This window comes from Tympanuchus pallidicinctus, unplaced genomic scaffold, assembly GCF_026119805.1.
Source record: "Tympanuchus pallidicinctus isolate F22 unplaced genomic scaffold, pur_lepc_1.0 scaffold3, whole genome shotgun sequence".
In the NCBI taxonomy this organism is placed as follows: domain Eukaryota; kingdom Metazoa; phylum Chordata; class Aves; order Galliformes; family Phasianidae; genus Tympanuchus; species Tympanuchus pallidicinctus.
In genome coordinates, this window is record NW_026294747.1 from 814,507 (window position 1) to 841,527 (window position 27,021).

The 27,021-nt window shown below is 38.5% G+C and overlaps 1 long non-coding RNA gene across 1 annotated transcript in view; it reads left to right on the forward strand.

The window, feature by feature from the left end:
• LOC128085321 (uncharacterized) overlaps positions 1-27,021 on the forward strand; it is a 167,827-nt gene that overhangs the window by 25,382 nt on the left and 115,424 nt on the right. The window lies entirely within an intron of this gene.

A 27,021-nucleotide genomic window follows, 5' to 3' on the forward strand; every position in this document is an offset into this window, starting at 1 on the left:
TGAATCATTTGATATTTCTTGGAAAATAAAGAAGACTATAACGTAGAACATGAATAATTCATGCACAGGACTATCCAAAGTCGTTTTCAGATGATGTGATTTCTCCCCCTTTTCAGAACTGAACTTTTCTTTTAAAAAGCCGATGTGATAAAAGTGCATCTCTGTAGTGCAGAGACATCTTCCTTTTCAAATGTTTATCTTATAAAGTAGAAGTGTCACAAATGTTGAAAATAGGCAGAAGAGAGACAAAAATAAATTGGAGTTTCTTTACCAGAGAGAACTATAGGGTGTGAAAATAAACTGACTTGTTATTTCAGGAGATTTAGTCATGACAGAAAAAAACCTATACTTTCAGTGAGAGTACAGCTAATTTTTAAGAGCATCACCCTGTCACAAAATGTAAACTGAGAACTTGGCAAAGTATTTCCTTTCGCGGAGCGCCTGGGAGGAGATGGAAAATAGAATCCTCCCTAGTCTGCTTCATTGCCACGGCTGCGTTAAATGGGCTGTGCTGGGGTGCTAAGAAATACGGTCTGGAAAAATTTGCTCTGGTGGTTTAATATGTTGTAGCCTCCAGGGTGTTTTCTGCTGACTATCTCGTCTCTGGGTTACTGTTTCCACTTCAGACAAAAAGGCTGAAGCAGATTAAGTCTGTTACTGTCCTTACACTTCCTGTTTTCCAGGCTCTCCCAGATTTTGGGGTCTATAAAGCCTTATTCAAACCTTTTTTTACAGTTATCAAGTGAGGCACTTATGCAAAATAGAGGCTTGAGCCTCCTGAACTCTGGCAACCAATAGAAGTTATCTTTTGAGAAAAGTAATAATACCAAGTCTGATGACATGGGTTTTTATGAAAAATTAGCTGAGCAGTCTGGGAATACCGGTGAGTGATGGAGTGAAACTGTTACTTCTCTTCTGTTTAAGAGGGCTGCATGCAGAAAAAGTACCATCTCAAATCCTGTCGAAGATTACTGATGGAAAAACAGAATAACTAAAATAGGGGAGAAAGTGATTTTGAACAGCTACCCTTGAAGTTTTCAGAAAGATGGCATCTAAACACCCTGTGAGTGGGTTGCACTCATGCACCTGTGACATATTTCTTGTATACGTTGAACTGGTTTTGAAACTTGTGTTCTTTGAAATGTAGGATTTGAGTGCTTTGTTTCTGTCATCCTGTATGAAATAATTGTTTGGTATCGATGCTTTCTCTGCACCCAAATGTTACGCCACTTTGCAATATTAATTCCAATTGCACTCATTCCATTCTCATAATATTGCTGTGGTTATTTAGTATAAACATATATTTTGTAGGGTAGACTATCCCCACCTGGAAAAGGAAAAGATGCTGCAATCTATCAAGTGGACCATTAGCACATGCAACAGTGTGTGTACTGGGGCTTCCCTTTGTTGTGCCTCTTTCATTTAGGGATGTAATGCTTTAATCCAACATAAAAATTGATGACTAACTCATGGAATCCATTTTAAAGAAATCAGCAACGGTATAACACTGAAATTGAGTGCTAATAGTGACTTGGAAGGGGCTTGAGTCAGATGCATTGCAACTGGCAGTGCCTGCAGTGCTTCCTACTAAAGTGATGGTACAGAAAGCATGTCAGAAGGCAGCACGGCACACTGTCAAAGTAAGTGGAAACAGGTGGGTAATGTTTAGGTTGACTTGCGGTTCGTTTGTTTCTGGAGTAATAGAAGGTTTCATAACTTTTCTGGAAGTGGATTCTTGTATAAAACTTGGGAGCTTTATATCTATGTATGTATTTCATCTTGCATTATTAGTCAGAAGCCTCTGGAATGAGTCAGATACCATAAAACATCTTTTGCTGTGAACAGGGGAATTTTTAACCCTTTGGGGAAAACAGCACATAACAAAAAGACAAGTCCTGATTTCAGGGAAAAAAAAAACCCACAAACAAAAACAAGAGAGCAGAAGGTTCTCAAGTTTTTTCTTTATTTTGTTGTCTTTTTTTTTTTTTTTTTTTCTTCCATTCAGCTTATTGATAAAAAGCTCAAAGGCTGCTTGGCAGTGACCTCAGTCCTTTTCATATGACCAGGGAATTCAGACGGGAAGCTAAAGCTTGCGTTTAGTCAGTGATCTGTGAATAACCCGCAGTCCCTTAATGACGTGAGAGGAGCCTCCAAGGGGAGGCAGTGAGTCAGAGAGAAGGAGGCACAGAGATTGCTTCAACAGCCATTAGCACGTCACTGGTAATCCCAGCGCCACCTTTCACATCCCTGGCATTTGTCTCAATGCACTCTACTGAAGCTGGTACTATGTTTTATTTAAGGCTTTCTCACTGCCTTCTGGAGATGTGTGTGTTACTGTAGCCTGAGTGATTGGTTGCCTGTTATGTTTACAACACTCAGAGATTCTGCAAAAGAGGAGAATATGTGGAATTCTACCACGGCTGAATACCCCAGGAATGAATCTGCATTGTATATCAGACACAAAGAACTGAAGTGATATCCACATAATATGCAAATGAGAACGAGTCATTTTGGGAGCATTTAAGTTGCCACGCTGCAGAACAAAAAGTTACCTTGATGTAATATGACCCAGCTATTCTTCTACTTATTCTGTTCGTTGTCATCTGGAAGGAATCTTGTGATAATACGTATGTATATACTGATGAGGAATCTAATCTTTTATGCTTTGCATTCATCTAAAGACCTGCCTTGAAGCTGGACAAAGGAAAAATCAAGCCAAACACTATTCAGAGAAATGAAAACACTTTAGGCATAATGCTTTTTTATTTATTTATTTATTTATTTCAGAAGAAATACATTAATTGGCACTTGCTGATTAAAAAAAAGTGACAGCAGCAAGAAAAGTTGCCCCGATCTGAAGAGAGGTTGGGTGGCTGTTTCTAAAGGTGAAGTATATGATGTGTTTTCACGGCTTTTTAAGGTCAATTAGAGCTGCAGTTCCCACAGTCCTTTCCTCTCCCCGACCCTCTGCCCCTTTCTGGTCCTTCCGGCTATGTTCTGACTTGATTCAGCCTCCCATGCCATCACCCTTTCACTTCTGAGACTTCTTAACTACCGTGTTTCTTCTTTTGTTAAATACCATATTAGTAATCAAAGTGATAACTTTTGTACTATTCATCTGAGTCTTAAAATAGTGAGCTGTTTTCACTTTGCTTTTTACAAACAATTTCAGAAGTCCACCTGCAATCTTCTGTTTTCTTTTGCAAGAGAAGATGAATGAATATCCACAGTGTTTCAGCCAAATAGTTTGCTTATGGCTGCTTTTAATCTTATGTGACTATTCTGCTGTAGTATCTCCAAGGAGATGTTTGCTGTCCTTAGCTAAGTTTTTCTTGGACTCTGGCTATTATCTTTGACAGGTACTGATTCTCACCATTTGCTGGTCTTCTGGTGTTTGGGAATGGCTGGGTTGCATGAAAAGAGATAAAACCTGAGCTGGGAAGTATAAGGCACTGTAGTAGCAATAGCAAATAAAATGTTCAGATTTATCCAGCAAAATCTGAGTTTTTAGTAGGAAGACTTTGTTTTCCAGTCACTCCACTTTTTCCAAAGAAGATAAATGTAACTATGATACAACCAAGCATTTCCTCCCCAAAGGGAATGAACAGCAGAATTTATGAGAATAAAAGCTGCACCGTTTTGGAAAAAACATGAAAGTCTTCATAAGGAATAACATTAAGCATGTCTGTTGTTTCCCCAAGGGACTGTTCTGACAGCTGGATATCAACATACATGTTTCGTTTCTACAATTTCAATATTCACAGTATTAGCTGAGGGTGATATAGGAATGATTGTGGCAGCTATACGATATCCAAGGATTCTTCTGTGCTGAACAACAGAATAGCTTTAGTGATAACTGGTGGTACAAAAGAGAAAAAATATCTTGCATGTTATATTAAGGAGGAACCTTTTCATGTAAGTTTTTATCACTCTTGCATGACACATTTTTCCTCTTATAGTTGAAAGAGATTCTAAAAATCTTTTTTTTTCTTCTTTTTATCATGAGTCAAAATTGCTAATTTAATTTGTATGAAGAACTTGGATTATCCAGCGAGTGCTATACATAGCTACTGAACATTTGCCACATGTCAGAACTTTGCAAATGTTGTTTGCGGAATTATTTATATTGACTACATTAGAAACATGGCTGATTAGCAATGATTACCAGAGTACTTAGCGAAGACTTACAGATGGAACTCCTACTATCCTTTGTGGACAGAATTTCTTGATACGTATATGCTTAGCGTGGCATCCAGCAAGTTCTTTAAAGGGGACGACAAAGGATGGCAGTGGAGAAAAGCAAAAGTGGGCATAGCGTGAAGTTCAGAATAGCAGGTATAGATATGGCCTGATGAAGAAATGACCATACCAACAGCCCGTTGGTATGCCTAGCCTTCCATTAACTTTCAGTGACTTATTTCCAAGTGTGTGTGTGGCACTTTTGTTTTTTTTGCAGTGAAGCAATGATTAGAGTCTTCTTCCTGAGCTGAGGGAAGTTCATTAGTTAATGTTAACATTTGGCCGTTGGAAAACCTCAGTGATTATGTGTTCTTAAAGTAGTTCTGATACACTGAATTCTACAACATTCTGTTATATCTTTAGGGAAAGGGCTACTATAAACTGCAGTCAGCATTTCTGATTGCGTGCTGTGATTGTGTGTAGAAGCGTTCTGGGATGTATGAGAAATTGGTGGTACCAAGACAAAGTGCAAAATATTGCAATAGAAAATAGCCTGTTTTACACTGTGGCAAAAGTATCCTTCTTTAACAGAATTAAGGTTTCTTCAGTTTTGTCTTTAGCCATGATTTTTAAAATCTGCCTTTTCTGCCTTTTGTTATGACAGCCAATGAAATACGGAAAGCTACTCATTTAAATTAGAGAGAACCCTTTGCCTAAAGCTGTATGAATGTCTTTGCCTAAAAATGAACAAAGTGTCATAGAATAGAATCATAAAATCACCAAGGTTGTAAAAGACCCTCATGATTATCCAGTCCAGCCATCCGCCTGTCCCTCAACCATGTCCCTGAGTATAACATCTAAATGTTTCTTGAACCCTTCCAGGGACAGTAACTCTACCACCTCCCTGGGCAGCCCATTCCAGTGCCTGGCCACTCTCTAGGTGTCATTATTTACTATTTTACATTGCAAAGCTTCTTTGTTCTGAGAAGCTACTAATTTTTAAGAGAGGTCTTGATCCTTCGGTACAGAAATACATCTCAAACAAATGTCCATGTTAACTAAATCCTGCTTCTAGCCTACTGAGAATAATGCAACTGAATATCAATTGCACTTAATTAATTAGCTTAACTTTACTGCAGTTTACAAATAATCCCCATGAGTTTTGTTGCTGCCTACTTGCTTGTCTGCACTTATTATTATGCTCACTGAAAAGCATAAACATAATTAAAATGCTTTCCTAGACTTTTTGCCTCCTACGTCGGAATGTGTTCTTTGTTTTCATGCCACTTCATAAGACAATCTGCATTAAGACCGAGGCTCAGATCTTCAGGGAAAAAATACTGGTTTCCTCAGATTTGGTATCTTGTAGGCCTGTACTTGTACCCCTACACATGGAAGCTGGTCTAAGGATAAGGAAGGGGAGAAGATTAAAATAAGGATCTGAATTGGTATTTTTTTGTTCTTTTAGCGGATGTACAGTGCTTATAGAGTGATATTAATTTTTTCTTGTTCTCTTAGTAATTTTTGATACCTGGATTCTTAACACCTAAGAACCCCAAACGAAAGCTTAATTAAAAGCTCTGTGATTGGAAACAAGCTTTTGCTGAATAATATGAGAACACAAGAAATAATTGGTGATTTTGGAAATCTAGGTCTTTAACATTCAGTATAACAGTATCGATGACTCTCTGGAGATGGAGAAATATGAGAGCTGCTCTGAAAGTAATACATCCTATTTTATGACGTTGGCTCACAACTTCAGAGGCAGATATTGGTAGTATTGCAGTAGATGGTGGTACTTGCAGTAGATGTTGAATCTTTCCACCAGTATTTCACTACATTTCGTTGCTGTGCAACAGATAGCAGCAGAGGGGCATCCTGACAGAATGGCACCTGACATGGAAGTGCACATGAAGTATAGGTGTGTAATGGAATTCTTCTGTGTGGGTAAAATTGCACCCACTGCCATTCATCAACACTTGCTGAACGTTTATGGAGACCGAACAGTGGAGTTGAGCACAGTGAGGGAATAGGTGGTACATTTCAGCAGTGGCAAAAGTGACATGAAAATCAAGCCATATTCCAGAAGGAATGGAAAAAACAAGTGCAAGTTTGTCAGGACCTATTGAACAAAAACAAGACTCAAGGTGACAGTTTCCTGGATTGCATCATTGCACCGTTACCAGTCGGAGTCAAACACCAGTCTGTGGTCTGGCAACATCAATTTCCCATTGAAGAAAATGTTCAAGATGCAGCTCTTAGTTGGTGAAGTGACATGCTCTGTTCTTTAGGATAGGAAAGGCTCGATCCTTCTGGATTTCCTCTAACCATCATCTCTGAGTGCTACATTGTGGCACTAACTAAGCTGAAAGCTTGAACTTCTGTAGTCAGGCCCAAAGAGGATAACATTTCTCTTTCAAATTGATAATGCCAGATTCCATACCGTTTTGAAGACATGCATTGCCAATCTTGGCTGGACTGTCCAATCGCAACATGTTGTCCAGATTTGGTGCCTTCTGACTTCAATCTGTTCAGGCTGTTGAAAGATGCACTGCATGGAGAACATTTTCCTAGCAACAGTGCTGTCATAGCACTTGTGAAACTGTGGGCCACCTCCACTGGCGCAGATTTTTATGAGCACGGCATGCAGGCTCTTGTTCATTACAGGTGAAATTGCATAACTGATGGTGGTGACTATGTTGAAAAACAGTGCTTTGTAGCTGAATATTTGCTCTATCAAATAGTGTTATTGTGCTCTTTGTATCTGTTGTAATTTCTATGGAAATAAAGAGGAGGCATTACTTTCAAACCAACCTAAATATTGATATCTCCCCGTGCTTGTTCTCAGCCAACTCCCACCTTGCCACAACCTCCTTTCAGGTAGTTGTAGAGGGCAATGAGGTCTTCCCTGAGCTTCCTCTTCTCTAGTCTAAACGTTCTCAGTTCCCTCAGCTCCTTCTCATAAGACTTGTGCTCCAGCTTTGTTGCTTTTCTCTGGACACCCTCCAGGGCCTTGATATCTTTGTTGAAGAGAGAGGCCCAACAGTGAACACAGTTCTCAAGTTGTGGCCTCACCAGCGCTGAGAACAGAGTGACATTCACTTCCTAATGGCGAGATTATTTCTGATACAAGCCAGGATACCATTGGCCTTCTTGTGCACCTGGGCACACTTCTGGTTCATGTTTACTTGAGCCAACACTCTCAGGTCCATTTCCCATTCAGTCTTCCAGCCACTTCCCCAAGGCTGTAGCATTGAATGGAGCTAGTGTATCCAAAGTTATCCGATACTTGGTCTTGTCCCATATGTTCATCTGCCAGCCAGTCAGGTGAGTAGCTATTTATTACTATTCCATGAATCATGGCGAGTTTATGGAATCCCTCATAAACAGCACCATTTTGCACCAAGTAAATCCATGTTATACAGAACTGTTGTAGCCCACATGCACTTGCAAACTTTTCTGAGAGAAACTCATTTCTAATTTGCACTGAGAATTTGATGTGCTCTTCATGTGTGTGGTTATATTTCATGAGCCATGAGCAGCTCCTAAATCTATAAGGGCTGGGAGTGCTTTACTGTTTGTGTTAGAAGAAAGGAGCACCCTCTACACCTTGATGCATGAGGTCCTAATTGAACTCAGGTGAGAGATACCAGAGGCTAAGGCAATTGACTGATCACAAAAAGTAATTACTCTGTGTAACTTAACCAATTAAAAAGTATGGAGCAAAAAGGTTATGTTCTTTGTTAATATGCACTTGAAAAGGGCAAATACCAAGATAGAGGAATTTTCATTTTAGGATATTAGAATGGTTGGAATAGGATGAAATTAAGCAAAAAAAAAAAAAAAAAAAAAAAAAAACAACAAAAAAAACAAAAAAACAACCACAAAAACCCCACAGCTTGAATCATGAAATACTTTTTATAGTGAAATAAGTACTATGGACTTGAAGAATCTCACAAAATCAGGAGAAAATTAGTATTTGCATCATATGAAAATCATTCTACCATAGGCTTGGAACGTATCTGCACTGTACTGGGACTGGAGAGATGGCATAGTAGCACTGTGAAATCCTAACTGTCATTCAGTTTAGCCACTGACAAAGAGTATGTGGAGTACAAGTATTCAGAAGATTGTCTTTTATACCTGTATTTGCTCTTAGAAATAAAATATAATACCTTTGTGTTCATTTCTTTTTCCCAAGATGTAATGGTAATTGAGAATTATCAAGGATTTAATTATTGTGCTAGCAAAAATATTTTGCCTACATAAATATGGCTGGTTTTTTAGTCTGTGGGATGTTTTTTTTTCATAATTAGATGAATTGTGAAGACATACATATATATAAATGTATCACAAATCAGGTATAAAAAAAGGTATAAAAAAGCTCTAGCATCACAGACTATAAAATGCATTGTAACTCTTGCAAAAAAAATGTTATCTTTGCAGAAGGATTTTATCATGCTCATCAATATATATAGCTGTGAGTATGTCGAAAGCAGCTCGCACAGGATTGCTTAGCTGAGTGGGAGGTGATGCAGGACTGTGCTATTAGTGGGCAGGAGGTGGGAGGTGACTGGGGCTGATGGGCAGGTGGAATACAGTATTTATATACATATGTTTACAGGTATTTTTAGATGAGATATAAATATGCAAATGTTAACGCAATGAGATAACTTGCCTCAAGGTTAGATAGAATGATGTAACAACTCAGTAAGGCAGCATGTTAGAGTGCACTGGGACCATTCCCAATTGTGTGACAAGAACACGTGTGTTTTTAATCCTGATTTCTAACTGTTAGTACTTGTCAGTATTTCTCCTACCCCCTGTATTCTGTACTACTTTTGGCTGGACATAATGCATTCAGATGGAGAGAGTATGTAGTACATTTTAGATAAACTTGTGGCTCCGTGTGGCGTGGTTAAGAAAAAAATGATGGCATCTATAGTGGCTGTTGATGCAGCGAGGACAGTAGTAGTGGAGGAAGAGAAGACTGTATAAAGTCTTTATGCATTTTTTTTTGCCTTAGCCTTTTTTCCTATTTTCTTGGTCCAGTTGGAATTCTGCTTATTAATTTCTGTTATTTTGTATTATTGTGTACACTCATACAGTCTTCAGGGATTCTCCCTTCAGTTCTTAATGAAACTAGACCCACAAATCTTTTCATCGTATTTTTCTTTTTGGGGACTTGCACAGATTTTTCCCTTAGCTGGACTGCCCAGGCGATGTCAGTCACCTGATTATCTAGCTGTCTGTTAGTTGTTGTGCAGCTTCAGTAGGCAAGGTGATATGTTTCCTATTACACACACTGAGCAGTAATTTGAACACATAGCTTCCATTCCCTGCCTAGCCTCCCTGTTACCTATTCTCCTCCTATCTGCTTGTGTCCCTGTGTCAGCTGCTGGATCCTCTGACCAGCTATAGGCTGGATGTGCTGAACTGATTCTTCAGCATCCACCTAATACTGCTGATGCTGCTTTCTTTCCCATCCCTAGTTTGGCTGCTCAGGAATCCTTCTAATTAAAGGCATCTGCCAAACTGACAAGTCTCACTAACTCTCCCTTTTCATTAGTGTCAGTGTGATAATCAGCAACCAGGTTGGATGTGTGGTGCATATCTGTGTTTTTTCTTATACATGCAATTGTAGTTGGGAATCTGTATGGAATTTTGAGGAGTACTTATTCTGCTCTGTGTTTGACTGGAAAAACAGATGTCCTTAGTAGGTCTTAGACATGATGCAGATATGTCCCATCAAATAGATGCACCCAAACTGAACTAGGAGAAAGGACACCGAGTTACTATTGCTATGAGGATAAATTGTGTACATTTGTGACAGAGGCTATAGGGATGGCCAAGAGATTGCACACTTTAATTCTAAATGCCTATGAAATTGAGGCACATAGTAGGTCCTGAAAAAATGTTAAATGGAAAAATGTTCAGGTATTTAAGCTCAGTTTATGCTGCTAAACTACAGTAAAACTCCAGTTGATATCTTATACCATCTTATATATTAGCATTTAGTAGCTGTTGCCTTATCATAGGAACACCTTGGTGCTGGTCTTGGATTTTATCTCTAAAAATCTTCTGAAAATAATGAAAGTACTTTTACAGATAGATTCAAGTAGTGCTCTGGCTAGAGTGCATTTGTTGCCAAGACTGTATGGCAGCCCGCAAGCTTATCAGAGTTTTCTTAAGTACCATCCATCATGCCCAAACAAACATTTGGCTTGACAAATTTTCATTGACCTGTTTACTCTGTTTCTCTACCAGTAATTAGGGCAGCATGGTTGGGGTCACTGCTGACTGCTAAATCAGAAAGCAGAGTGTGGAGAAGTTCTGGCAGTTCAACTTCAGCAAGCCCAAAAGGCTTTGTCTCATGAGTGTAACTTTCAAATGAGCTCTAGCAAAGTGCCTAACTCTTTTCAAAGTGCAAAGGCCAAAAAAAAAAAGAAAAAAACCAACTCAAAACACTTTTATGGAACACTCACATTCTGCTTCACCTGATACTTTCATGATTCTGACAAGACTACAGAATTCTTAATTAAAGGAAACTAGCAGCCCAACATCAGGCTGTCCCCTAAATATGAAGCCAGAACCATCAGAATTGGTATTCATCGCACAGTGAAGAGCTTTTTGTAGTCCATGTATAACTACATATCTCAGTACTAAACCCTGACCTTATACCTGCAGCACATGAAAGAAATGCACCTAATGCAAACTGCAACTTTGGCTTCTAGTCAATATTCAGAATAAGAATGAATATGCCTACTTATTACAAATTTATTACATTCTTTTTTCCATGTATATATTGTATTAAGGCTTCAGCATCTATTCAAGATCTCTTTTCATCTTCTCCCAACCAATTCCTATTAAAATCTAATTCCTTTGGTTTGAGATAATGATTGACGTTGTGTTGCATCTCAGATGTCATCTTAGATGGAGATACTTTTGAAAATGAATGTGGCAATTAAATCCCCAGGCTGCTTCAGTTTGTGTACAGCTTGTTTTTAAGTAACTGATAAAGAATAAGCAAAGTTTTTGGTGAAGCTGCTAGGCCTTTTTCAGTGTCCTCCACGTAATGCATCTTTTTTTCGTTTGCATTGGCTTTGTCATGGAGAAGTGATTTATTTCTACCAATAGAACGGGATTGTTTTCCAGTGATCCATGACAATCAGGATATTCAGATGATTCATTGGGAATGCTGCTTAAGAAAGAAATGTTTTTCAGCTTGTCTCTGACACCCTATTATTGTTAATGGTGTAGATGCAGGAGCTAAGATTTCATGTCACCTCGACACAGTAGGATCTATTAACTGATAGTCTACCATTTGTAAGGTATGTCTCCACTAAACAGTACTAGTTTGTGAGGAGGAAAGGGAGGTGGAACAAGCTTCACCTTCAGTGGCAGCCGCAGAGCAATCAGTAGTAATAGATGCCTTTAGGCATGTTAACTGAGATACTGGGTGTGACTAGTGCTATGCAAGGGAAGCAGTCAGTGGAGATCTTCTATCTTTGGTTTATCTCAGGGCATGAAACCTGCTTGTAAATAGTTCGGGCCCAGTGTTAATAAGGGCAATGTTACCTTTGCTTTAACTTGGACTTATGTCACCTATTCCCCAGTTGCACAGTTAGAGGCCATTCAGTACCATCATAGAATCACCAAGGTTGGAAAAGACCTCCAAGATCATCTAATCTAATCCAACTATCCACCTACTGCCAATATTTCCTCACTAAATCACGTCCTTTAGTCCAACATTTGAATGTTTCTTGAACTCCTTCAGTAATGGTGACTCCACCACCTCCCTAGGAAGCCCCTTCCAGTCCCTGACCACTCAGGGTGGTTGGGAGAAGATGAAAAGAGATCTTGAATAGATGCTGAAGCCTTAATACAATATATACAATACAAGTCCATGTAGTCCATGTATAACTTGTACAATCTTAAGGCCATTCCCTCTCATCCTATTTCTAGTTAAGTGGGAGAAGAGGTGAACAGCCACCTCTCCACAACCTCCTTTCAGGTAGTTGTACAGAGCAGTGCGGTCTCTCCTATACTTCCTCTTCTCCAGACTGAACAGTCTCAGTTCCCTTAGCCATTCCTTGTAAGACTTGCACTCCAGACCCCTCACCAGCTTTGTTGCCTGGCTCTGGACATGCTCCAAGGGCCGCGATGTCTTCCTTGCTGGGAGACACCCAACACTGAACACTGTACTCAGTAGTGGCCTCACCAGGACTGAGTTCAGAGGGACGATCGCCTCCCTGCTCCTGCTGGCTGCACTGTTTCTGATGCAAGCATGTTGCCATTGGCCTTCTTGGCCACACTGCTGGCTTATGCTCAGCCAAGCGTCAACCAACACCCCTGGGTCCATTTCTTTCACACAGTCTTCTAGCTGCTCTGCCCCAAGCCTGTAGCATTGCCTTGGGGTTGTTGTGGCAAAGTGCAGGACTCAGCACTTGCTCTTGTTGAACTTCATCCCATTGGCCTCAACCCAGAGATCCGGTCTGTCCAGATCCCTCTGCAGGGCTTTCCTACCCATAGGCAGATCCATGCTTCCTGCCACCTTGGTGTCATCTGCAAACTGTGGGTGAACTCAATTCCCCTTGTACAGGTCATCAATAAATATATTAAACAGGACAGGCCCCACTTCTTCCCATAGTATTCAATGCGTGGGACTTGTCTACTCAGATTACACATATAATTGAATTTCACATTGTGAACCCCACCAGACTATCATGCATACAGCTGCATTTCAACCTTTCCTAATAATCTTTTCCTGAAATCCTGTCTCCTCTTGTACTTTTTTGCTGTGATAGATGGGAGGTTTGTGGGTGCAGATTCGAGCACCCAGCTGTTACTGGCTGCTTTATGCTACCACAGAGTACTGGAATAAGATCTGAAAGGTACCAGTGTGTAGCACAGCAATGGACTCTGTTTTACCAAATAATTGGTCAAAAGTGAAAAGAACATCCTCTTGCAAGTCACTGTGTGAGGAAACAGGTGGCACACAGTTATTAGAGTGCACAGAGAATTTTTGGAGTACAAGAAAAAATAATTCAAAAGACAACAGTGAGTCCATTGTAAATAAAAATCAGGATATATGATGTAAGTAACTTGTGATAAACAACGGGAAAGCATCGTGGCAGCCTACTGTCCCTGGCCTGTAGTGGGGTGCATATCCTCAGCTTCTCCTTAAAGCCATCCAATTGTATTTGCTAGAAGAGGTCAAGGAGCCTGCTTGTAAATACTAAGGACAGTCCACTAACAGTATACAATAGATCTGAATGCAAATGTTTTCCTGACATCAATAGATGACATCTGCACCTTCTCAGCTCTATAGAAAATGCAGGTATAAACGTGAGAGGGCAGAAATAAGCATTAGTGTTCTTCATATTTTTAGATATTGTCAGCTGACAGGGCAGATTGTGAAGGACTGAAAAATGACGAACACAATTACGTGACTCTCTTCCTGCTTTCCCTCTCCAAAAAAAGGGAAGCTGGGGCTGGGGGGGAGGAGAGGAAAAGAAAGGAGGATCTGCTGGCAGCCTGGGGATAATTAGTTTAAAAAGCAGGTGTGGGGGAAAATATGAGAAACAATCTTGTGGGATTCAGTGAGGAAACACTTCAAAAATATAATTTGATTAGGACACAGTCTGTATGATTCAACAAGGAGGAGGAGGTATTGCCTGGAATATGCATCTGACAAACTTTCGCATCAAGAGTTACCAAATTACTGTAACGCAGCCATGAGGTAGGGGCCAAAACAACCTGTGAAATAGCTAACTTTTTTTTTCTTCTTCTTCTTTTTTTTTTTTTTTACAAGCTCATTTATTGCAAGTTTTTGAGTTGTTGGCAAGTATGAACAGAGGCAGCATCATGGCTTATGTTTGTTTCTGTTTCCATTGATGTAATCCACCTTCATATTTTTTAGTATGGTATCATGTGCTGCTTACCGTTCCTCAGTTCTCTGTTGGATTGGAGAGCGGGTAAGGAAAATGAGGTACTTTACTACAGTAAGGAAGAGAATGCCATGTTTAATAGGAAACTGATCCAGGCTTTGTGCCTCATCAGGTAGGCTTTGCTTTTGTTACAGATCACCATTAATTCACTGAAAAGTATTTATTTTTATGTCCATCTGTATTGTAACAGTGACTGTTGCAATGAACGTACAGTAACAGTCAATGTCTAACCCAAAGAAATTCTGTAGGTAGCATCAGAAAAGCAAAAAAGTAAAGGGATGACAGAGTTGCTTACAGATCGACAACTGTATTAACAAAGTATATAAGCATTTAATGACTGCAGCCCTTAATCTTTGGGTATAGATAGTATGCAGAATGCTATATTTTTAAGGATATTATAGGAATGAGATTAGATAGAAACACAATGTGGGATCTGCTGCATCTGATAGAAGAAATATGGAAGACAGTATTGGCACAGAAATGTTCAGCAGCATTTCTCTCAGGGCTTCAAGGAGAAAATGGTGAAGGGCCTGGAGCATCTCCCCTATGAAGAAAGGCTGAGTAAACTGGGTCTGTTCAGCCTTGAGAAAAGAAGACTGAGAGGGGACCTGATCCAGGTCTATAAATATCTAAGGTGTGGGGGGCAGAATGGCGAGGCCAGGCTGTTTTCAGTGGTGAGTGGAGACAGGACAAGGGGAAACGGCTGGAAACTGCAGCATAGGAAGTTGTGCACAAATGTGCGAAGGAACTGCTGTACAGTGAGGTGAGGAGCACTGGAACAGGCTGCCCAGGGAGGTGGTGGAGTCTCCTTCTCTGGAGATGTTCAAGACCTGCCTGGATGCCGACCTGTGCGACCTGCTGTAGGGAACCTGCTTTGGCAGGGGGTTGGACTCAATGAGCTCTGGAGGTCCCTTCCAACCCCTACGACTCTGTGATTCTGTGATTCAAAAAGCAGACTGTTTAGCACACTGATAAAGTTCACTTGGGGATAGGAGCCTGGGTGTCATATCTGCTTTCAGGACAGATTATCTGGTGGTGTTAAACAGAGTGTTTGTCTAAAATGTAATCACTCCTAGGAGCAAAAAACATCTGTAGGCAGAGTGTGTACTAGTACTATGGTATCTTGAGTCATTGCATTTTCATTATTACTGTTTTGGTTCCATTTTACACAGAGGAAAAGTGAACCAGCCGAAACTAGCAGGCTGTGGCTCTTCAAAGTCTCAGGGTACAATAATGTGTTCTTCCTAAACAGAGATCAGATGTACATAGATGTACAACTCCTCAAACAGGGTAGTTCAGGAGTTGTTTTATAATTATGTGTGACTACTAAGAAATAGTTTAGCATCAAGAAACTTCTTCTATTTCCAGCTTTCTCTCAGCAAAATACAGAAGAATGCTGAGTAATTGCACAGTAGCAATTTTAATTTGGGAGGAGAATGTAGACATATGAGTGCATCTGCAAAGATGAGGACAGTACTTCCATTTCAAAGCTTGCTATCACCAGGGCAAACTACTCTTAGAGGAAATAAATAGTATATTCTCCATAAGGATATCGTTACTACAGTTTTCTGTCATTCAGAAATACTCACCTTTCTTAGTACTGATTTGTCCCATTATAAAAAAAGAATTATCATTTTAATCTGTTGGAAAGATAGGGACGTGGTCTTTTGATTTTGTTTCTGTTTTGTCACGGTGGCATTAGAAAACCTGAGGCTTACTTACTAGAGAGCTAATTGAAGCCAAGGGAAAGAGGTTGCAGATCTGTTTTAAGGTACTGATTGGAGCTGTATAAGTGGAAATTTTCTTTTGCAGATGTGAACAACTTGTTTGGCATTAGCACCATAATCTCTTTTGTGGTCTATTCCATATAACACATTGTTTGTTAGAGATTAGGCAGGTGTTTAGCTAAACCAGTTGGAACATTCCTTCCCTCAATGTACCGTCCTTGTGATAATTGGTCAGAACTACTCATCTTTTATTTTTATTTTCAGGCCCCAATTCAGCAACACAGGCTTAAGCTTAATTTCATTTCATTCCTTCAACAAAAGCTCAGTGTAACTCATGAAATGCATGGGGCACTTTCTACTGAGTACAGGTAGAGCTGAACTAAGCTAGAAAAAATTAACTAAATGTATAGTAATGCTCCATCTTATACTATGTCTTGCCATTTAAAATCCATTAGATATATAATTGCTGGATCTGCTTTTTTTTTTTTTTTTTTTCCTTTTTTTTTGTCTGTGTGTTTTTCTGATATCCAATTAGAACCAACAATTAGATCAAAACTTAGTTTCACACAAAAGGCTTCCCTAGTGTTACATAAAACTACTCATTTTTAACCACACTTTTATTGTAACCATACTTTCTTTGGTAGGAACTGGTTTTGGTATGAATAGCATAATAACTAAGAAATGACTGAATGTGAGAAGTCTCTAGGCTTGAGGCTTTAAACCACTTTTGCCTTGAAAAAATGGCTAGTATGAACATCGTATTTTTCAGTTTAATATGGCCCCAAAATTTGGCTCTATAAACACTTGGCACAATGTTGCCCTATTTCTTTATGGTTCATTAAAAATAAACAAAAACCACCAAAAAACAACAACTGTGTGAATTTAAGTAGAGTTTGAACGGTTTATAGAACTCGGTCTGGGCTTCTGAAAAGTGAATTTCATTTGCTGAGACATCCATTAATAAACTCAGTAAAAATGAAGAGCACTCTTTAAGAATAAAAACTACTAAAAGACTAAAAACATTAAAATGACACGTTTGCAGCTATATTTGACATATCAAATGCAAGCATCGCTACATATCTTCCGATTTTCATCCTAGAAATAATATTAAAGTTATCAAACAACAAACTGATCTCTTTGATAGCTTGATGAAATTTTCCAATCTCTATATTTTCCTTTATTTTTAAATAGTGAAAAATTAATGAGCATTCCAAAGAAACTGTTGAAACTGCTGAAATTTCAGCTCCTGACCCCCCCACACCCCCCAAAAAAAAGTTTCCTTTTTAATAGACATCTGAATGTTTAGCAAGGAGATTTTATTTGGTGTATCCTGAAAGCCATTTGGAAAGGATTGTGTTATATGTGGCATGAGTGAGGTTAATGGAAAGCGCACAACTTCTAAGGACTTCATTAAAAGTAATCTTGAATACGGTTTCTAATTGAATCACTATGAAAAAAACCACATCTCCTTTCATTAGAGTTCTCAGCCATTCCTTGGATTTCTGAAAACAACGAAGAAATTATTGTCTTTGTGCTGTTCTGTTGAAGTGTATAAAGAAGTTCACAGGACTTCCAGTATATAATTACACTTTGAATATATAATTTGAAAAATGTGTAATGTTCTTTTGACTCTCCATTTGACACAGAGACTACACTGGGAAGAACTCCTCCTAGACAGATACAAGAACATTTCTGTATCATATTTCTGCATCTTTGTTTTCATTACCTAGAAGTATGTTCAGGTGGATACATTTTGACTGCAGCTTCATTGAGTTTTTATCTTAATCTCTGGATAAATGCCTTTATTTCAGACATAGAAGTACACATGATGAGTTTTCAGGCTTTATTTCTGGAAACAAAAGCCAAATTTGGGAAGAAAATAGTTGTGAACTTGAGCACAGAACTTGTTTACTTGCAGTAAAGTTTTTCAAGTGCCAGGTGCCAGTCTTAGATGATGGATGCTTAAGTTTGAATAGTTAAACTTTGAGGCTGGCATCAAGCCAGTATGATATCCTTTATTTTCTTTGCCTATGAAAAATTAAATCCAAGACAATGTCATTGTCTAAGTTTTGCCACCATGTTAATGAGGGAAAAAATAGTAGAATTATTTTATGGTGCTACCTCTTGTACTAAGCTTTGGCTTAGGAATGTAACTGGTTGTTTCTAACCTTTGTTGAAAAAGAGTTTACCTTTTCAGTCATGTAAGGAAATGATGTGTCTTTTTTTAAATCTTTTTGGAAATTAATGACAGCTAAGTGACCGTCTATATCAGTGGAAGATTCCAATGCAGTTGTAATTGTTACAGCAGACTATCTCAGCTATCTTCTAATCCTTCAGCACTGGTGAAGGAGAAAAGAATCTTTCTTTATTGTTCAAGCTTTGTACAAAAAAGCAAGAAAATGGGGGAAATAGTTGAAGATTAGAGCTCTACCAGGGTAAGTAGAAATTATGTTTGAGTCATAGCTGTTTCTCACAGATAATAAGCAGAGAATTTCACAGAATCACAGAATCACAGAATGGCCAGGGTTGGAAGGGACCTCAAGGATCATGAATCTCCAACCCCCTGCCACACGCAGGGCCGCCAGCCTCCACATTTAATGCTAAACCAGGCTGCCCAGGGCCCCATCCAATCTGAACACCTCCGGGGATGGGGGAATTTATCTAATTTGTCATTACCTTTTATGTCATTAAATGGGTATCCTTATTTCTGCAGATAATTTCCAAATGTTGTAATACCTAAAAAAAAACTTACTGAAAGTGAAAAAAAGGCACATACAGAGTGTGTCTCACACTACCTATTTGATATGTATTTCTGACAACTTTCTACACTGAACAGCTTCATATTTCATTTTGTCAACTATTTCTCCATCTCATTTCCATTTTCTATCACTTTCAAATATAGTCTCAGGTTATTACATGCTTGGCAGGAAACAGGACTTGCAAAGGTGCTATAGGAAACTGTATTTTATGGGTTAGTGAGCTTTATCACTTTTGCTGGCTTACTGCATTGGGAAACTGGTTTAGCTCATTTACTAGCCACAGAGTACAACTCCAGTGTTTGGAGAACAGGTTTTCAAAGTGAAATTGGCACAATTCCATGATTCACTGTTGCATCCATGCCTTTCCTCTACTGCCTTTCCACTTAAGCTTCAAAACAGCTTAACAGGTTCTTAATGAGCTTAATCATATTTAAAATTGTAATATTTTTCAACCTTATTACAATTGCCTTTGGCAAAAATGAACAGTACACTGAGCTTCACATGACTCAGACTCAAACCGGGTTTTGTATATTCAATTCTTTGTGAATCACCATTTCTTTAAACAAGCCTTTAATTTTTCAGTGTTTTTGTTCCATTAATTACGTTATTCTGCATGTTATTAAAGAGAATATCCAAGAAATGGTAGTGACTGTTACAGAAATATCTTCCATCTATTGGATGGAATTGGATGGAATTGAAACGTATCTACTCTCTCTCTTTCCCTCTGCAGGCTCACACAGATAATGAGTGAGTTTCAGAGGCTTTCTTGGACACATCTATTTATTCTCGCCGGCTTGCATAGTCCAGAGTGGAGATTATGTCCTATTTCATCACAAATAATAGCTTTTCTCATTTGCAAAGGTCTTCCCTTAGCTCAGCTTCATAACAACAAGTAAGGTGATTCTTTTTGACTTTGCGATAATCACTAGCAGATCTGTGATACTGTATTTTATTCTTTGTCCCTTGCACATTCCTCACCTATTGCTGTGAGAAGCTGAGAAAGGATTCTGCAAACCTTAATCATGGGGAGCAATTCTGTGTTATGCATGGATGCCTCTTTGAAATACAAGCTCTCTTTTTCTGAACTACAGGCCTGCAAAGGAATCACCTTCCCTCATCTGCTGTGCTCTTAGAGTAATCTAAAGGTACACAGGGATTTTGTATTGCATAGAAAAGATCATTCTCTCCCCTCTATAATTTCTAAACTGACAGAACCAATCAGACTTTTCAGTTCTGTTTTGGATTAATTGTTTGAGTTTTTCAAGTATGAAAAATGAGAGTGTCAAATTTTGAACACAGGTGCCTTTCCTGAGATGATTTTGCATCATCAATTGACAGTAGGTCTTGAACTGACACAAGTTGGTTCCCTGCTTATAACCTATAATTTATTTTGAAACCTTAAAACAAAACAAAATATGGGTATAAAAAGCCCTATGCTGAGTTACAGTATTTCTTATATTTCTGAGATCCCACATGTCCCAGAAACCAAAAGTGGCTTTTAGAAATGTGAATTAACTACTACCATCTCACTGATCTTTTTGAAGTGAATTTGGAATGATGGCAGCTTAAATAGGAATTAACAACAAATGATACATTGTTTTGTGATTCAGAATGCCAACAGATGTGTACAGTCCAACATTGCTTCTATTTCTCTTGTATATCACTTTGCTTTCTAAATGTTTAGAAGGTCCAGTTCATTCTTTGATGCCATCAGCATGATAGATATATATGTAAGGTAGTGAATACAGAAATCTGCAGAAATCACACCTGAAGAGCACCAATAAGCTGTTTTTAGATGCTTGTCTTCCCATCATGTTCACCCACATCTTCAATGCTCAGCCTTGTGCTTATGTTGCATTATCAAAAATGATGTGTGTGCATGTCTCACTGTGTGCTCAGTTATATTTGTATTTATGTATACCAAAATTTGCTCCAAGTCCTGAGGCAGAAAGTGAAACCCTGTGCCTGTATCATACGAAGTGAAATGGACTACATTTTTCCTTTTTGTCTTTGGTTCCCATATACAGTGACCAGGTATGCATATACAGCTGGGCTCAGTGGGATGAGGGGTCTGGAAAAAGAAATAATGTTGTACAATTTAGGCTTGAATTCAATCACTGCAATCTGCAGCTGAGAGACTAATCATTGATAGATTTTATTTCTGTCAGTATCCCTCCCTTATGCCATTAACTATCAGTTTGTTACCAGTGCTTTTTAATTTGTGTTACTGCAGAATGCCTGATATGACTTTGTATTTGTAAAACCTCAAGTATTTTGTTTTCCGTGGTTCTATCCTTATATATAGGTTGTTATGAAAATTATACATGCTATTTATTTCCATGTAATCTACAACAGTTACAAAGAGCAAAATAATACTATTTGATAGATAAAATGCTCAGCTACAAAACACAACTTTTCAACAGTCACCACCATTAGCTGTGGATTTTCATCAGCTTGAACAAGAGTCAAGTCTTATCTATAGTTATTTGGTTTTAAAATATCTATTGAAAATGCATATTTGATTGTAAGTATTATTTATCCTGCTACAACTATTTAATTTCGTGTAACTTGATAATGACAACATTTTCCTAAATTATAACCTCATTTAAGTTTTGGTAAACAGGTTTTCTTATAATTTTGCGCCTGATTTTTGTTATTTATTGCAGTAGGCAGGTTTACTAATCATAGCTGCCAACTATTCAGCTTGCATGAGTAAGTGCTATACAATGTGCCTACATTTAATGACAGAGCCAAAATCCAAAGTTTCATTTTTAAAGATTGTGACCTTTTTGGCCCTCAGAGGATGGGAGAGCTTTAAAATAGTTACTGAGTTTTAAGACCCTTTCAGATTCTTTCAGTAAACTACTTAGGACTATCTTAAGATGCAAAGTATTCATAATACGATGACTGTATTTTCTCATTAAAAACATTGACAGAACATACTTCGTATTTCCAGGAACACATGCGTTTATCAAAGATAGGATCAAACTAAGAGATGCTCCTGGGATTTCGAACAAGAGGATAGGCTAGAAGGCTGCTGATGTCCCTTCTGACATGAACGATTTTAAGGTTCAATGCCTGCACAGTTTTTAAACAGTTAACTTCAAGTATAGACTCAAATCAAGCAAGGGGATCCAGCTCCAACAATGGACTTGAAAGTTCTCTTTCAGTTGATTCTTGTACTAAATCACCAGCTAACAATAACCAACTACTACTTCCCTCTCTTTCACTTTCTTACATTCTTTACTCTCTTCACTGCCTGCTTCTTTTAGAAATACATATGTTTTGGAAATACAATCCCATGTAGTAATTAAAAAAGATTTTACTTTCTATGTTGAACATAAACCACTTACCAAGAATCACAGAATTTTAGGGGTTAGAAAGGACCTTTAGAGATCATCAAGTCCAACCCTGCTGCTAAAGCAGGTTCCCTACAGCAGGTCCACTCATTTATTCCACACCTCCTAAGCTTACCCATGAGAATGCTATGGGAGACAAAAGTTTTTCTGAAGTCAAGGTACTCAGCATCCATCCCCCATCTACCCAGCTCATCATGACTGAAGGCTACCAGATTGGTCAAGCATGATTTTTCCCTTGATGAATCCATGCTGATTACTACTGATAAACTTATTTTCTTCCACTTACTTGGAGATGATATTCAAAATAGCTGCTCCATTTCTTTTCCAGGAACAGAAGTGAAATTGACTGGTCTGTACGTTCCTGAATCATCCTTCTTGCCTTTTTTGGAGTGACACTGGCTTTTCTTCTGGCCTCTGGCACCTTTCCCATTCTCCATGATCTTTCAAAGACTATAGAAAGCTGTTCAGTAATTGCTTCTGCTAGTTGTCTCAGCACGTGTGGGTGCATCCCATGGGGACACATGGATTTGCATATGTCAATTTTGCCAAATTGATCTGTGACCAGATCCTCCATGACTAAAGGGAAGTCTTCCTTCCCTAAACTCTCTCTCTTATTACCAGGATCTGGGATTCCCGAGTGGCAGTCTTAGCAGTAAAGACTGAAGCAAAAATGATGTTTTGTAACTCCACCTTTTCATCATCCTCTGTTAGTAGGGCACTCATCTCTTAAGCAGCAGACCCACATTTTCCCTACTCTCTCTTCTGCTGTTGATGTACTAAAATAAGCCTTTCTTGTTGTCCTTGGCCTCCCTCACCAGATTTAATTCCAAGTGGGCTTTAGCCTTCTTTATAGCATCCCTGCATGCGCTGGCAACATTCCTATAATCCCCTCAAGTAGCCAGACCCATTTTCCACATTCCATAGACTTTCTTCTTTATCTTGAGTTTTTCCATGAGCTCCTTGCTCATCCATGTGGGTCTTCTGCCACCTCTGTTTGGTTTCTTACTCTTAGGGATGCACCCATCTTGAGCTTGGAAGAAGTGGTTGAATGTCAACCGCTTTTGGGACCCTTTATCCTCCACTGATCCTAACCCATGGAATATTTTCACCTAGCTCCTTGAAGAGGTCAAAGCTGGCTTTTCTGAAATCCAGGATTGCAGGCCTAACTTAATACCTGTTTCTTCCATGTAAGATTTTGAACTCCAGTGTCTCATGGTTACTGCCCCCAACCTTCTCATTACCAACCAGTCCTCCCTTTTTTTGTAAGAGCGATGTTCAGCAGTATGCCTCTCTTCATTAGTTCCTCCTCTTCCTACATCAGAGCTAAGCTGTTATGATAATTAAAACAATTGAGGAATGTAGGAGTAATACATGGTGGGAAAACAGAGTATCCTAGCTTGCCTATTATTGAGTGTTGAATATCAAGCAGTAACCAAATTTGAGAGAAACTGTATTCTTAGAGAATAAAGATTAGAAACTGTAATTTAAGAATGCCAGTTTGTAATCTCACATCTGAAAACTGTAATATGCTTTCCTGAGGAAAGTCAGTACACAGGTCCATTGCACAAGTTTTGCTCAGAGCAGCAACTGGGAATTGATTCCTTTAGTCATATTTTGGCTCCTGCTTCACAAAGGAGGTGACTGCTTATAGCTTTTTTTTCTTTTTCCTGACATAAGCCTATCTCCTCATACGATCACAGATATACAGAGAAATGTAATACTCATGGTAAGTTTGCTGACCAGCTATGTGAACAGTGTGATATTTACATTGCAGTTCTTTATTCTTCCTCAAATTCCCACATCAGTTTTAGCTGGGTCACCGCTATGTCCAAAGATACTTGCTTTCACACTCCTCTCAGTCACTTGTTGCTAATGTGGACTTTTGGGGGGATGAAAATCTCAGTATTCCATTATAAATCCCCCTCCAGCTACTGTATGCATATAAAGAAATGTTTGTAAGAGATCTGTAAAATGGTATCAGAAGACAGTTACTGCTGTAATACAGAAACAATACTTTCTAATCAAGTTAACATTATACGCACATAAATAAGCTCCGTAATTATTTTATTAAATGTATAAATCTTTTTTTTCATTTTATTTTCAGAATGACTTCTTTTACGAGGTCATGAAATATTTAGCATGAGAAATAACAGACTTTGTTACACAGAAACTTTTGCAACCCTTCCTAGAAGAGAATATCATTATGTTCTCTTGAAAAATGAATCCTAAACCAGTTGAGTCAGTCTTATTTGACATTGCTCACAGTGCAGGCTGTTGTTGGTATTTGAAGACAATCCAGCTCTGAGCTGTAATTATGATGACAGATCTATTCATGTTTGTTGGTGCTGAGGATAGACAGCTGTTTTCACATGCTGGCTTACAGTTTGACAACTGCAGTCCCAACACATGCTTTTGATGTTCATACATGGCAGAAATAAAAAGATCAAACCTCATATATATAATGGCCCATTCTCCTTCTCTTTATCTTACTGTTAAATCCTTGGAAACAGAGGTCACAAAGGGACTTCAAAGGATTTATCTGATAGACCAACACCAAGGGAGAGTCACGGCTACCCAATGTTGCAATCCATGTTACTTTGTGCTGGAGAGGAGAGGATGGATTTTTGGATAAGGTCTGGACTGATTTTTCCAAGTAGATTCTGGGGTTGTGTTTACTCCAAGATTTTTTTTTTTTTTTTTTTGCCTAAGTTTAATAACTTACTGAATTCCTATACATTCCAATTAATATTTTTCATTCTAATTATTTGTTTCTATAGTAGCATCTATGATGAAGGCCTGATGTTAGTTGAAGTCCCTAAGGCTTTATTTTGGCTTTCTTACTCTTCTGCTTATCTTGCTTTTCCAATTAATCAGCTATTTTTCACTTCTTTTTCACCTTTCCTACCCTGCCCTATGCTTACAGCTAGAGATAGAGTCTGGACAGAGCTATGCGTTAAGTAACTATTGATAAAGACACAGGTTACAACTTCTTGGACCCACCCTGTCAATTTCCTTCACTGAGCATAAATAGCAGCAATAGTATACATTCACCTGTACTCACATTACCCATTCATGCTCAATTCTCCGTATATCTGGTGGAACAGAACCATCATTAGATATTTATTTGTGTTTGTATGGTTGGGAGTAAAACCTAGTTTTCTTAAAAAAAAAATAAAAATGAATTCCCATCATTTCATTAAAAAAAAAATTAAGAATTCAGTGCATATAATTTTATTGTGTACAACAGTGATGAGTATTGGTTTTGGCTGTAGTACCACCATCGGGCTGTTATTGCAAGATGTATTCAAATGACATCTAACTTTCTACCCCGCATTTCCAAACAGCGGGCTACTTCAGCTACTGCAGAGTCATACCCAAAGAAAGCAGACAGATGTTCCACATTTTTCTTTATGAAACTGAAGAACTTTTCAAGTTTAGTGGCTAGAATTCCACCAAAGAATCAGACAGAAGCATTGTACAATAGACGGCATTGTCCTAAAGAGACGAAGAAAATGTGCTATTTAAATCACCAGTAGCCCTCTCAAGGCATATTTGATATAATTAGTGATTGTGTGCTCAACAGGCACACATGGTAAAAGATGGTCAGTTCCTTCCTATCGCTCTAATAGTGGGAGATTACATATAGATATCTATTCAAAAGAGGGGATACACGACTGTTGCCAACAACTGTACGAGGGAAAGAGAGAGGATGAGAAAGTGTAATTAAGAAGTACAACCCAGAGAGAGATTCTGAAGGAAGAATGACTCATAGGATAATAATGCAACTTTGCCAGTGGCCAGGATAGGGAGGAAGAATATAAAGGAAAAACTCGCTTTTAATGAAGTAGATTTAGTTGCTGTATCTTTAGGAAGTTGAAAACATACCTTTGTTGCGTGCTTACTCATATCCCTGCTGCATGTTCCTAGTTTGTCAAGTCAAAAAAAAAAAGGAAAAAAAAAAGGGTGGGGAGCTGTTTGGTCCTCTGCTATCTGGCAAGGACAAAGGGTCTGAAATGTATTTTCTGCAGTAGAAAGAACTCTTTGTACCAAAAATAGTGCCAGTAAAAAAATAGAACGTAACATTTTGCTCAAGATTGCCTTTCAATTGAAAGTTTTACATACTTTTCTAGAGTTACAAGGTATTTTAAAAGTAACCATTTTCAAAGGTGCCTTTCTGGTACCACTAACACCATTGGAATGAACTGAATACTGTTCTATGGGGAAAGGTGGGAATTCAGAAGCAGTCTTAATAAATCTTCCCAGTGCAGTAGCATGATTTAACTGAAAGCTTGAAGATTGTCTGTATTCCCTTCTCTTCTTAATATATGTACTTTGAAGCTGTTTCTCAGAGTATCTTGAGAAAGCTCATAACAGTTAAAGGCATAATTTTGTTCCAAACTGATTTCAAGCTGCTATTCATTGTGTTGACTTGTAAATTCATCATAAAAGGGGTGTAATTTCTCAATAAAAATTGTGCCAGCCCATTTTCATTGTGGAATCTTCAGATGTATGCCAATTCTGACCTTCCTTTGGCAAAAGAAATTAGAGATGGAGTAACCTGGCAACAAATGAAGTTGTTCATTGGACTGCCTGAAGAAGAAACTGGGTTTTACCTAATGAGGCTGGAAGTGGTCCTTCATCTGGCAGACTTTAAGGAACAGTATTTGCTCAGGATTAACAGAATGGTTTGCAGCAAGTGTAAACAAAGACTGCCATTTTCTGTTTCCACCACACTCTTTCATGAGAGATACAATTTCTTCATTTTCCATAGTATGCAGTTGTCTAATCCAAGGATTTACTACATGCTTTTATAGTGATATATTTCAGACACAGCTGATGGGTACTGACTGACATGAAAAGTTGTACGTAGTGATTTTAAAAACCGTTCTCAGATTTCAACAAAGACATCCTTGAAAATGGAATCTGCTGTGTGTTGTTATTCGGAACAGAGTGATTTTCATCATAGATCTGAATGAGTTTTCTGAGTTTTCACACTGCAGTGACCTGGTACTTCTTTAACGTCTTCAATTCCAGCAGCAACTGAGTG